At 48.2% G+C, this 13810-nt stretch overlaps 1 pseudogene; it reads left to right on the top strand.

Moving 5' to 3' along the window:
* The first annotated feature begins 250 nt into the window (after positions 1-250).
* Positions 251-5523, top strand: LOC149434687 (uncharacterized; annotated as a pseudogene).
* Positions 5524-13810: the final 8287 nt, after the last annotated feature.

The raw sequence follows: 13810 nt of genomic DNA, 5'->3' as shown, positions 1-13810 counted from the left end.
CTTTCATCTTGCAGGATCTGCTGGCCGGGGTCTCCTAGTTAAGTGGCTAATGAGTTGGATCTGTGGGCAGGAAAGTGAAGGGCCTTTTATGTAATGAGAACCATCCGTCACTGGATACATGCTGCGACCATCTATCACTGATAGTAAAACGCACGGCTATCCATCACCTAGTACAGGAGACACACCGCCCCGCACCACTGACTGCACTGCGCACCACGCTCTGCCGCTAATCCACATAGATGGACCGCTAATGGGGCCAGCAGATGAAACCAATCTGAAGCTCCAAGGGAAACCCCTGTGTGCCCCCGTGTCTCCGAGTGAACCCCGGTGTGCCCCCGTGTCTCCAAGTGCACCCCCGTGTGCCCCCGTGTCTCCAAGTGAACTCCTGTGTGCCCCCGTGTCTCCGAGTGAGCCCTTGTGTGCCCCTGTGTCTCCAAGTGAACCCCTGTGTGCCCCCGTGTCTCCAAGTGCACCCCTGTGCATCCCTGTATCTCCATCTGTGTCCTTGTGTCTCCAAGTGCACCCCTGTGTGCCCCCTGTGTCTCCAAGTGCACCCCTGTGTGCGCCCGTGTCTCCAAGTGCACCCCTGTGTTCCCCCATGTCTCCAAGTGCACCCCTGTGTGCCTCCATGTTTCCAAGTGCACCCGTGTGCCCCTATGTCTCCATCTGTGTTCTTGTGCCTCCAAGTGTACTCCTGTGTTGCCCCCCCGTGTCTCCAGGTGCACTCCTGTGTGCCCTCCTGTCTCCAGGTGCACTCCTGTGTGCCCCCGTGTCTCCAAGTGCACCCGTGTGCCCCCGTGTCTCCAAGTGCACCCCTGTGTGCCCCCGTGTCTCCAAGTGCACCCCTGTGTGCCCCCGTGTCTCCAAGTGCACCCCTGTCTGCCCCCGTGTCTCCAAGTGCACCCCTGTGTGCCCCCGTGTCTCCAAGTGCACCCCTGTGTGCCCCCGTGTCTCCAAGTGCACCCCTGTGTGCCCCCGTGTCTCCAAGTGCACCCGTGTGCCCCTATGTCTCCATCTGTGTTCTTGTGCCTCCAAGTGCACTCCTGTGTTGCCCCCCCGTGTCTCCAGGTGCACTCCTGTGTGCCCTCCTGTCTCCAAGTGCACCCCTGTGTGCCCTCCTGTCTCCAGGTGCACTCCTGTGTGCCCCCGTTTCTCCAAGTGCACCCGTGTGCCCCCGTGTCTCCAAGTGCACCCCCGTGTGCCCCCGTGTCTCCAAGTGCACCCCTGTGTGCCCCCGTGTCTCCAAGTGCACCCCTGTGTGCCCCCGTGTCTCCAAGTGCACCCCTGTGTGCCCCTTGTGTCTTCAGGTCCACTTCTCAGCAACGTCACCTTACAGGAACCAGTCAACCTGCAGAGCGATCGGTTATATTAAGTTGTTATAAAGGTGCAAATTTAAAAAAAAATTTAAGGAACTGGTTGCAAATATTATAGCACTGAATATTATTTCATAAATATTAAATATTTTATGATGTAAAAAATATATATTTTTAATTGGAAACAATATATTTCTAAGTGAATATAAAATGTTAGTATGCGATCGATCTCTGTGTATTACAGTACGGGGAGAGGAATGGCGCATTTCAGGTTAGTCGTCATTCAATGTATAACTGATCCTCAATGTGGATGTCATGCTGAGCCGACTGACAACAACTACAACATTCTCCCTGAATACCCCGCGATCTGACCATCTGTAGTCACTGATTGCCCCACAGGGCCGATATCAGGAATTATCAGCTACCAGATCTGCGGCTGTCTGTAGAGGGCGGTCACTGATCATCCTGATGACTGTCCATATACACAATCCTCTGCCATTGTCACATTGATAGGAACACTTATTCCAATTAGTTCCAATACAAGCATTCTGTGCACAGAATGAACAATTATTATGGGGGGGGGGGGAGTTGGGTGCTGGGCCCCCTGCAGCTCCTAGATCCATCATCATGCAGATACAGTACTTGCAGTATAACAAGATATACATAGAAACAGAAAAGTGATGGCAGAAAAAGACCGAGTGGTCCATCAAGTCTACCAAGGGTTTTTTTTTTTGAGGGGGGGGGGGGGGCTTGTTTATTTTTTTCTGTTTTTTTATTTTTTGAGGGGGGTTATTTTATTTTTGTTGGTTTTTTTTGGTTTGTGGCTACATGGTTAGCACTTCCGCCTGGCAGTACTCGGGTCGTTGGTTCGAATCCCAGCCACGGCACCACCTGCCTGGAGTTTGCATGTTCTCCCTGTGACTGTTTGGGTTTCCTCCAGGTACTCTGGTTTCCTCCCACACTCCAAAGACATGCTGGTAGGTGAATTGGCCCCTGTCTAAATTGCCCCTAGTATGTGTATGTATGAATGTGAGTTAGGGACCTTAGATTGTACGACCCTTGAGGGTTAGGGACCTTAGATTGTACGCCCCTTGAGGGTTAGGGACCTTAGATTGTACGCCCCTTGAGGGTTAGGGACCTTAGATTGTACGCCCCTTGAGGGTTAGGGACCTTAGATTGTACGCCCCTTGAGGGTTAGGGACCTTAGATTGTACGCCCCTTGAGGGTTAGGGACCTTAGATTGTACGCCCCTTGAGGGTTAGGGACCTTAGATTGTACGCCCCTTGAGGGTTAGGGACCTTAGATTGTACGCCCCTTGAGGGTTAGGGACCTTAGATTGTACGACCCTTGAGGGTTAGGGACCTTAGATTGTACGCCCCTTGAGGGTTAGGGACCTTAGATTGTACGCCCCTTGAGGGTTAGGGACCTTAGATTGTACGCCCCTTGAGGGTTAGGGACCTTAGATTGTACGCCCCTTGAGGGTTAGGGACCTTAGATTGTACGCCCCTTGAGGGTTAGGGACCTTAGATTGTACGCCCCTTGAGGGTTACGGACCTTAGATTGTACGCCCCTTGAGGGTTAGAGACCTTAGATTGGATGCCCCTTGAGGGTTAGGGACCTTAGATTGTACACCCCTTGAGGGTTAGGGACCTTAGATTGTACGCCCCTTGAGGGTTAGGGACCTTAGATTGTACTCCCCTTGAGGGTTAGGGACCTTAGATTGTACGCCCCTTGAGGCTTAGGGACCTTAGATTGTACGCCCCTTGAGGGTTAGGGACCTTAGATTGTACGCCCCTTGAGGGTTAGGGACCTTAGATTGTACGCCCCTTGAGGGTTAGGGACCTTAGATTGTACGCCCCTTGAGGGTTAGGGACTGATGTGAATGTACAATATATATGTAAAGTGCTGTGTAAATTGATGGCGCTATATAAGTACCTGAAATAAATAAATAAATAAAAATGGGGGGGGGCTTGTTTTTTTTTGCTTGTTTTTTTTTGTTTTTTTTATTATTATTATTATACAGGATTTATATATTATTATTATACAGGATTTATATATTATTATTATTATTATACAGGATTTATGGCACCAACAGTTTGCTCAGCGCTTTACAATATAACGGGAGACAATACAGCAACAATACAGTTCAATACAAGAGGGTTAGTTTTGTTTTTTGTTTTTATTTATTTATTTTTTTGGGGGGGGTTGTTGATTTATTTTTGTTGGTTTTTTTTTTGTTTTTATTTTTTTTTGGGCGGGGAGGCTTTTTTGTTTTGTTTTTATTTTTTTGGGGGGGTTGTTTTATTTTTCTTGGTTTTTTTTCTTTGTTTTGGTTATTTTTTTGGGGGGTTGTTTTATTTTAGTTGGGTTTTTTTGTTTCGTTTTTATTTTTAATTTTTTTGGGGGCGGTTGTTTTATTTTTGTTGTTTTTTTGTTTTTATTTTTTATGGGGGGGGTTGTTTTCATTTATTTATTTATTTCGGGGAGGGGATTGTTTTATTTTTGTTGTTTTTTTCTTTTTTTTGTTTTTTTTTTTGGAGAGTTTTTTTTGGTTTTGGGGTTTTTTTTGGCTTTTTTAATTTTTTTTGGCCATTATATGTGTATATTATATGTGTCCTGGCAGTGTTTTTTTTTTTGCATTCATTCGCACCGATACTTTGCTGTAGTATTTGTGTTTATGTACTTTCCAGGTAATAGAGTGGCAGCTATTCCAGCGTTGTCACAAGGAGGCCGTATCACTCCAGCCGGCTGACCACAAGCTTTGAGCTCATTGTTAGGAGCTGTCTGTCACATGAAGGGCCCCGTCGTCCTCGCCTCGTTGTCATTCCATTGTCTTGGGCGGCTTCAAAGGGCGCCTATGACCTCATATCACTGCTGATGACAGCCGCTCTTCACCCGGGGGAATGTCAAGGCAAACGTTTTTATCACAACCCTTCCATAGACCCCCCCCCAATCCTGCAGTTCTGCATGGCTCTGGATTGATGGGATTTGGTAGTCTCAGATTAAAGTAGTTGTAATCCCTTACATATATCCAGTGAAGGGACTGACCTTTCAGATATGAAACAAATCCTCCTATGTAAGTTGTACCTGTTTATCTGTAGCCTCTCTTCTCTACAGCCATTCAAAGTCCAGAATTTAAAAAGCTTGTCTGAGAGTTCAGAAAAAAGGGTGAGGAGAGCTGAGATTCCACACTGCAGAGCTCAGTGAGGAGAGCTCTGAGAGCTGATTGGAGGGAAGGGACACACCCCTTTCCACACAGTTCACAGGAACAGAGCTGAGGCTGTCAATCTGCTGTCACCATTTTTCTCTTGGTGTCCGGAAAACTTGTGAGAGGAACCAGCCCAACTTGTAGAGGAACCAGCCCAGCTTGGAGAGGAACCAGCCCAGCTTGAAAAGGAATCAGCCCAGCTTGGAGAGGAACCAGCCCAACTTGTTGAGGAACCAGCCCAGCTTGGAGAGGAACCAGCCCAACTTGTTGAGGAACCAGCCCAGCTTGGAGAGAAACCAGCCCAGCTTGTTGAGGAACCAGCCCAGCTTGGAGAGGAACCAGCCCAACTTGTTGAGGAACCAGCCCTGCTTGGAGAGGAACCAGCCCAACTTGTTGAGGAACCAGCCCTGCTTGGAGAGGAACCAGCCCAGCTTGGAGAGGAACCAGCCCAGCTTGGAGAGGAACCAGCTTAGATTGGAGAGGAACCAGCCCAACTTGTAGAGGAACCAGCCCAGCTTGGAGAGGAACCAGCCCAGCTTGGAAAGGAACCAGCCCAGCTTGGAGAGGAACCAGCCCAACTTGTAGAGGAACCAGCCCAGCTTGGAGAGGAACCAGCCCAGCTTGAAAAGGATTCAGCCCAGCTTGGAGAGGAACCAGCCCAACTTGTTAAGGAACCAGCCCAGCTTGGAGAGGAACCAGCCCAACTTGTTAAGGAACCAGCCCAGCTTGGAGAGGAACCAGCCCAGTTTGGAGAGGAACCAGCCCAGCTTGGAAAGGAATCAGCCCAGCTTGGAGAGGAACCAGCCCAACTTGTAGAGGAACCAACCCAACTTGTAGAGGAACCAGCCCAGTTTGGAAAGGAACCAGCCCAGTTTGGAAAGGAACCAGCCCAGTTTGGAGAGGAACCAGCCCAGTTTGGAGAGGAACCAGCCCAGCTTGGAGAGGAACCAGCACAGCTTGGAGAGGAACCAGCCCAGTTTGGAGAGGAACCAGCCCAGCTAGAAGGCCTGAAAGCAGATTTAACCACAGCTGCAGGACAAGGCCAGTATGAGCTCCTCTACACCCCCAGGGCCTAGAAGGGAGAGGTCTGCTGGATGCAAGTTCTGGCAAGTCTTCATGGGACAGTTCATACCTTACCCAATCCCTTGTCCTGGGATCAGATACCGCAGCCAGGTGGGCTGGTATTTTGTTCACTTTGGGGACTATGGGCTCCTACAAGTTGGGACTTTTCTAAACTTCCATTCAAGGGGACTCAGAGCTCCTGCAAGCTCTCACTTTGCTAAAGAAACTATCAGGGTTCTGGTGGACCACAGTCATCCGTTGGCCATTTTTCGTGGAATCTTTTAGAGACGGAAATTGTCCTCCATTGGTATTCGGCAATCAAGTTGGGCGTCTCATAACCCCCTCACCTTATCCAAGTTACATTCCCTAACAAAGCCAAGCCCAAGGACTGTGTCTTGTGTCTGGATACAAGTGGAAAATGCGTGTTGTCTGGCTGTGCAGGAAGTAAAGGGGGACCCCAGCCCCAGAAGCTGTCACTTTCCTAAAGAGACTATCAGGGTTCCCGGGGGACCACAGTCATCCGTTGGCCATTTTTCTTGGAGTCTTTTAGAGAAGGAAATTGTCCTCCATTGGTATTCGGCAACCAAGTTGGGCGTCTCATAACCCCCTCACCCTATCCAAGTTACATTCCCTAACAAAGCCAAGCCCAAGGACCAGGGGCGGACTGACTATTTGGAAACTCGGGCACTGCCCGAGGGCCCGGGATCAGTAGGGGGCCCCATGAGATGCCCCTGGCACCTTTTTCATAGGCTTTTTTGAGTTTGGGCAAGGACACAGGGGCCCCATGATCCCCTATTGCCCGGGGACCCCATGAGTTGTCAGTCTGCCCCTGCCACGGACTGTTTCTTGTGTCTGGATACATGTGGATACATGTCGGAGGAAGAAGACGGTTTTGTATGGAAATAGTGTCTACAGGAATACATTTCTTGGGAGTCATCATCCGACCCGTGATCTCGATTATAAGCCGTCCATGTGATGTCCGGGGGGGAGGGGCCCCTCTCATTTCCTCCATTTAAAACTGGGAATATGACCAAACCCAACCAGCCAATCCCACCGCGGCCGTCACTCCCAATCCCTTCACTTTCCACCACTCTACACAATGGAAGGATTCTTCTCTTTTTATGGTGCAAATGAAATGGTCAGAAGTTTGAACTCCGGTCAGTTTTTTTTTTTGTACAGAACCATTGTCAGCGTTTTCTGTGTCTCCATTGTGCAGATTTGTCTCACTTCCTGTTGTTGTTTCAGAGGGAAGGATAAAGGGAAAATTTTACAGCAGGAACACAGATTGAATAAAATTGGCCAAAACTTGTCTCCTTCCACATATTCCCCACCCCCACTCCACATGCTCATGACATTTTTAAATAAAACATTTCCGTTTTCATTATAGACCTAATTTTACACCCAGTGATGTCATGCTTCTCTATGCAATGCAGGTAGATCATGGCTGGTGGGAGGGGCTGTACGTTGCTTCCTGAAAACATCACAGCCCCCTGCTTCAGTACTCCTCCCAAGAGCCCCCTGTCCTGATAAAAGCCGTGGGAGGAGTTACGCAAATATCAAAATGCTTTGATGAGTGGATGTCAGTCTGGAGGAGTGGGCGTTCCAAGGCAGGCTGTATTTGCATATGCAACGCCCATGTGTGATGCTGAACCTGTGTGACTGACAGAAACTAAAATGAAATGAATAAAAGGGGTGGAGCCAAGGACAGTCAGGATGGGGAGGAAAGAGCTAGATAATGCTGGTTGTCCCCCAGCCAGGAAATGAGGCAGAGCTTTATCTGACTTACTGAAGCTTCTAATGCATGTTGTAAGAAGCTCACAGTGTGCAGTGACATCAGAGGAAGCCAATTCAGTCCAGGAGAGGGGCCGGTACACCTGTGCAAGACTGGAGGGGAGGAGCAGGTACACCTGTGCAAGACTGGAGGGGAGGAGCCGGTACACCTGTGCAAGACTGGAGGGGAGGACCCGGTACACCTGTGCAAGACTAAAGGGGAGGAGCCAGTACACCTGTGCAAGACTGAAGGGGAGGAGCCGGTACACCTCTGCAGGACTGAAGGGGAGGAGCTGGTACACCTGTGCAAGACTGAAGGGGAGGAGCCGGTACACCTGTGCAAGACTGCAGGGGAGGAGCCGGTACACCTGTGCAAGACTGAAGGGGAGGAGCCGGTACACCTCTGCAGGACTGAAGGGGAGGAGCCGGTACACCTGTGCAAGACTGAAGGGGAGGCCGGAGGGGGAAGTGAGTGTCGGGGGATTTATTTGCATTGTCATTGAACTTTGTGTAATTCACATTTGCTGGAAACGCATTAAAGATGCAGCAATGGGAACTTGTTTCTATTGCAATGCAGCTATATGAACAACGCTGTTATCTGTGGTGGAACCAGGGGCGGACTGACCATTTGGAAACTCGGGCACTGCCCGAGGGCCCGGGGTCAGTAGGGGGCCCCATGAGATGCCCCTGGTACCTTTTTCATAGGCTTTTTTGAGTTTGGGCAAGGACACAGGGGCCCCATGATCCCCTATTGCCCGGGGGCCCCATGAGTTGTCAGTCCGCCCCTGGGTGGAACTACAAGTCCCAGCAGTCCAGCCATGCGGTGGTGATTCAACCGTCCTCTATTGGTGTGATGGTATGTGATCTGAGATTTGTTTCCTCTGATTGCGGCTTCTCGCCTCCAGGATGGGATGAAAGGATGAAAGTCCCTGCAGACTACAGAGCGGGGAGCGTGTGACCCCCCCGCCAGCAGGGACAGGTAAACATGATCCCCCTCACCTGGCGTCTGTTCCCTCCCCCTCCGCCAAGGAAATAAAAGCCAGGTGTCAAGGAGTGTTTTCTGGCTGAATGGTCCTTTATAGGTTCTACAATCCGTCTGTTCCTCTAAACACACAATTCCGGATTATTCCCACATGGCAGACCCACCATAGAGACCCCAGCAAAAGAGATTCTTCATTACCAACATTGGGCAGAGGAGTGTACCCCAAAATTACCCCTTTATATGCACTAACAAATCCCCCCTCCTAGTGTGCACCCCAACATCGCCGCTTTCCTCATGTGCACCGCAACATCGCCCCTTTCTTCGTGTGCACCCCAACATCACCTATTTCCTTGTGTTCACCCCTATATTTCCTTGTGTGCACCCGAGAATGCCCCTTTCCTTGTGAGTACCCCAAGATGGCTTCTTTCCTCGTATTCACCTACTATTGCCTCTTTCCTTGTGTGCACCCCTAACTTGCTGTTTTCCTCAGTATGGACCCTAATCTTGTCCCTCTTTTTGTGTGCACCCTGAGATTTCTTCTTTTGCTGCATGCATCCCAAGAACGTCCATTTTTCTTGTGTGAACTTGTACCCCAAGATTCTTTCATTGCGTGCACCCTTGAATTGACCTTTTCTTCCTGTGCACCCCAAGAATGACCCTTTTTTTGTGTGCACCCTGAGGCTGCCCCTTTCCCTTTGTGCACTTTCACATTCCCCCTTTTCCCTATGTGAACCCTTAAACTGACCCTTTCTTTGTATTCACCCCAAGAATGACTCTTTCCTTGTGTGCACCCTGAAACTGTTCCTTTCCTGGTGTGCACTTTCATATGCTGTGTGCACCCTAAAACTGACCCTTTCTTCCTGTGCACCCCAAGAATGACCTTTTCCTTGTGTGCACCCTAAGATTGCCCCTTTCCTTCTGTGCATCATGAGATTGCCTCTTTCTGTTTGTTCACTTTCACATGCTCCCTTTCCCTGTGTGCACCCTGAAACTGACCCTTTCCTTGTGTGCACCCCAAGAATGATTCTTTCCTTGTGTACACCCTTAAATTGACCCTTTCTTCCTGTGCACCCCAAGAATTACATTTTTCCTTGTGTGCACCCTTAAATTGACCGTTTCCTTGTGTGCACCCCAAGAATGACATTTTTCCTTGTGTGCACCCTTAAATTGACCGTTTTCTTGTGTGCACCCCAAGAATTACATTTTTCCTTGTGTGCACCCTTAAATTGACTGTTTCCTTGTGTGCACCCCAAGAATGACCCTTTCCTTCTGTGCATCATGAGATTGCCAATTTCTGTTTGTTCACTTTTACATGCTCCCTTTCCCTGTGTGCACCCCGAATTGTGAAAAGAGCCCAAGGTGGGCACCAAGAGGGTTATAGATTGTTGCGGGATCACGTTTGGGGTTTTAAAGGATAATGGTGTCCAAATACGCGCCGTGCTTTGTCCTGCAATTGCCATGCGATTTGGAATTGCAGGCAAATGGCGAGTTGTGAAAAGAGCCCGAGGTGGGCACCAAGAGGTTATAGTCATTTGGATCTCATCAGGTTCTCGTGTAATCAAAGTTGTGAAAGAGGCCACCAGTGTCAGGATTTGTCACGAAGGATATTTTGTAACAAATCTTTTCTTGGAACCCTCCAGTAGCAGCCAATCAGCTTCTCCGTTTATTGCTGCACTAGAAATAGTAAATTGGGTCTTACAGGAAGGAAAAGACGTTCTTCCTTCACTTTTTTTTGTAGCCCCCGTGGCGGCTCTGTGCCAAACGTGTCCTGCGGGTCGGACCTCACACAGATTGGGGGGGGTGGAGATGTCCCGGGACTTTGGTTGGAGTTGTTCTGTCATACATGGCGATGAATTGGATCTGTGTTCCGCACGCCCAGACCCCCAACCCCAATGAATCGTCTTGTGTTTCCGAGTTCAGAAGAGAGAGAGCAGAGCTTCCCCTGACAGACTGAGTGTCTGCAGATTTCCTGTGGACCCCCCCCCCCCTCCCCTTCCTTACCCCCGGCCTGCTAACCATTATCCCTCTCCCCCTGATCCCTCTCCTGCCACTGTGAGAACAGCCAGCCATCCCATCATTATTATTAATTCTTATCATTTATTTAGAAAGAGTCAAACATATTCCACCGCCACGTCCAAACACTGCAAATTTCACATATGTGACACGTCTACAAACCGCGGCCGATTATCACAATTATGAGCCATTATCTCCATACGTTCTCCTCAGTCAAATTTGCCATTATCCATACATTATAGGCAGCCTTGTGGTCATGCGTCCCTGGGAGGAGGACAAGCAGCCATGTTGTTTCTGAACTGTGGGAACGTGTTTGCCCTCTGAACCCAACAGGGGAACTCTGGATCAAGAGGGCAGTTGCTCCTGGGTCCACTCTTATTTTTACAGATGTGCTCCTCCGCTCAAGGCTTCAGCCGTCCTTCATTAGTGACCTTGGGAGGGCATGGCTTGTTCATGTAGATGTTCTCTGGAACAGCCTGTTGGAGCGCTCCGATTACATTTACCGTGAGAATTCAGAAAGGGAGTGAGGTCTACTAGAGAAAAAATGTATCCTAAGCATCCTGTGCTTGACCACTTATCTCCAGCACTGTTCATCTCCTGCCCTTTCCATAGAGGGCTTCAGCTGTCTTTCAATGGTCACTTCAGGAGAGCATGGCCTGTTCATGCTGATGTTCACTAGAACAGCCTATTGGAGCATTCCTATCACATATACCATGTGAATTTGAGAGAGGAGTGGGGTCTACTACTGCAAAAATGTATCCTGAGCATCCTGTGCTTGATCACTTATCTCCAACACTGCTCATCTACTCTTTCCATAGAGGGCTTCAGCTGTCCTTCAGTGGTGATCCCAGAAGGGCATGACCTGTTCATATAGCTGTTCTTTGGAACAGCTCATTGGAGCACTCCTATTTCACTTACCACAAGAATTTGAGAGAGGAGTGAGGTCTACTAGTGCAAAAATGTATCCTGAGCATGCTGCGCTTGACTACTTATCTCCAGCACTGCTCATCTCTCAGTTTCATAGAGGGCTTCGTCTGTCCCTCAGCGGTGACCTCAGGAGATCATGGCCCATTTATATCGGTGTTCACAGCCAATTGGAACACTCCCATGACATTTGCCTTGTGCGTTTGGGAGGGGAGTAAGGTCTATTAGTGCAAAAATGTATCCTGAGCATGCTGCGCTTGACTACTTATCTCCAGCACTGCTCATCTCCTCCATAGAGGTCTTCAGCTATCCTTCAGTGGTGAACCTCTGGAGATTATGGTCTGTTCATATTGATCTTCGTTAGAACAGCCCATTGGAGCAATCCTATGACATTTACCATGAAACTTCGGGAGGGGAGGGAGGTCTGCTACAGCAAAAATTTATCCTGAGCATTTTGTACTTGACCACATACAGTCAGGTCCATAAATATTGGGACATCAACACAATTCTAACATTATTGGCTCTATACACCACCACAATGGATCTGAAATGAAACGAACAAGATGTGCTTTAACTGCAGACTGTCAGCTTTAATTTGAGGGTATTTACATTCAAATCAGGTGAACTGTGTAGGAATTACAACAGTTTGCATGTGTGCCTCCCACTTGTTAAGAGACCAAAAGTAATGGGACAGAATAATAATCATCAAAAATCAAACTTTCACTTTTTAATACTTGGTTGCAAATCCTTTGCAGTCAATTACAGCCTGAAGTCTGGAACGCATAGACATCACCAGACGCTGGGTTTCATCGCTGGTGATGCTCTGCCAGGCCTCTACTGCAACTGTCTTCAGTTCCTGCTTGTTCTTGGGGCATTTTCCCTTCAGTTTTGTCTTCAGCAAGTGAAATGCATGCTCAATCGGATTCAGGTCAGGTGATTGACTTGGCCATTGCATAACATTCCACTTCTTTCCCTTAAAAAACTCTTTGGTTGCTTTTGCAGTATGCTTTGGGTCATTGTCCATCTGCACTGTGAAGCGGCGTCCAATGAGTTGTGAAGCATTTGGCTGCATATGAGCAGATAATATTCCCGAAACACTTCACAATTCATCCGGCTGCTTTTGTCAGCAGTCACATCATCAATAAATACAAGAGAAGCAGTTCCATTGGCAGCCATACATGCCCACGCCATGACACTACCACCACCATGCTTCACTGATGAGGTGGTATGCTTAGGATCATGAGCAGTTCCTTTCCTTCTCCATACTCTTCTCTTCCCATCACTCTGGTACAAGTTGATCTCGGTCTCATCTGTCCATAGGATGTTGTTCCAGAACTGTGAAGGCTTTTTTTAGATGTCGTTTGGCAAACTCTAATCTGGCCTTCCTGCTTTTGAGGCTCACCAATGGTTTACATCTTGTGGTGAACCCTCTGTATTCACTCTGGTGAAGTCTTCTCTTGATTGGTGACTTTGACACACATACACCTACCTCCTGGAGAGTGTTCTTGATCCGGCCAACTGTTGTGAAGGGTGTTTTCTTCACCAGGGAAAGAATTCTTCGGTCATCCACCACAGTTGTTTTCCGTGGTCTTCCGGGTCTGTTGGTGTTGCTGAGCTCACCGGCGCGTTCCTTCTTTTTAAGAATGTTCCAAACAGTTGTTTTGGCCACGCCTAATGTTTTTGCTATCTCTCTAATGGGTTTGTTTTGTTTTTTCAGCCTAATGATGGCTTGCTTCACTGATAGTGACAGCTCTTTGGATCTCATCTTGAGAGTTGACAGCAACAGATTCCAAATGCAAATCGCACACTTGAAATGAACTCTGGACCTTTCATCTGCTCATTGTAATTGGGATAATGAGGGAATAACACACACCTGGCCATGGAACTGCTGAGAAGCCTATTGTCCCATTACTTTTGGTCCTTTAAAAGTGGGAGGCACATATGCAAACTGTTGTAATTCCTACACCGTTCACCTGATTTGGATGTAAATACCCTCAAATTAAAGCTGACAGTCTGCAGTTAAAGCACATCTTGATTGTTTCATTTCAAATTCATTGTGGTGGTGTATAGAGCCAAAAATGTTAGAATTGTGTCGATGTCCCAATATTTATGGACCTGACTGTATTTCTAGCACTGCATCTCCTGTCCTCTCCATAAAGAGCTTCAGCTGCCTCTCAGTGGTGACCTTAAGAGATCATGGCCTGTTCATATCAATGTTTGCTAGAATAGCCAATTGGAGTACTTCTATGACATTTGCCTTGTGAGTTCGGGAGGGGAGTGAGGTCTACCAGCTCAAAAATGTATCCTGAGTATCCTGTGCTTGATCACTCATCTCCAGCACTGCTCATCTCCCACTCGTTCCATAGAGGTCTTCAGCTGTCCTTCAGTCGTGACCTCAGAAGCTCATGGTCTGTTCATATACTGTTGATGTTCACTAAAACAGCTCTTTGGAACACTCCTATGACATTTACTATGTGAGTTTTGGGAGAGAAGTGAGCTCTAGCTGTTCAAAAATGTATCATGAGCATCCTGTAATTG

This window comes from Staurois parvus, unplaced genomic scaffold (genome assembly GCF_062004578.1).
Source record: "Staurois parvus isolate SC_StPar_1 unplaced genomic scaffold, SC_StPar_1.0 ptg001704l, whole genome shotgun sequence".
NCBI lineage: Eukaryota > Metazoa > Chordata > Amphibia > Anura > Ranidae > Staurois > Staurois parvus.
Note: the sequence above shows the minus strand (reverse complement) of the source record. Positions and strands in the feature narration are given on the sequence as shown.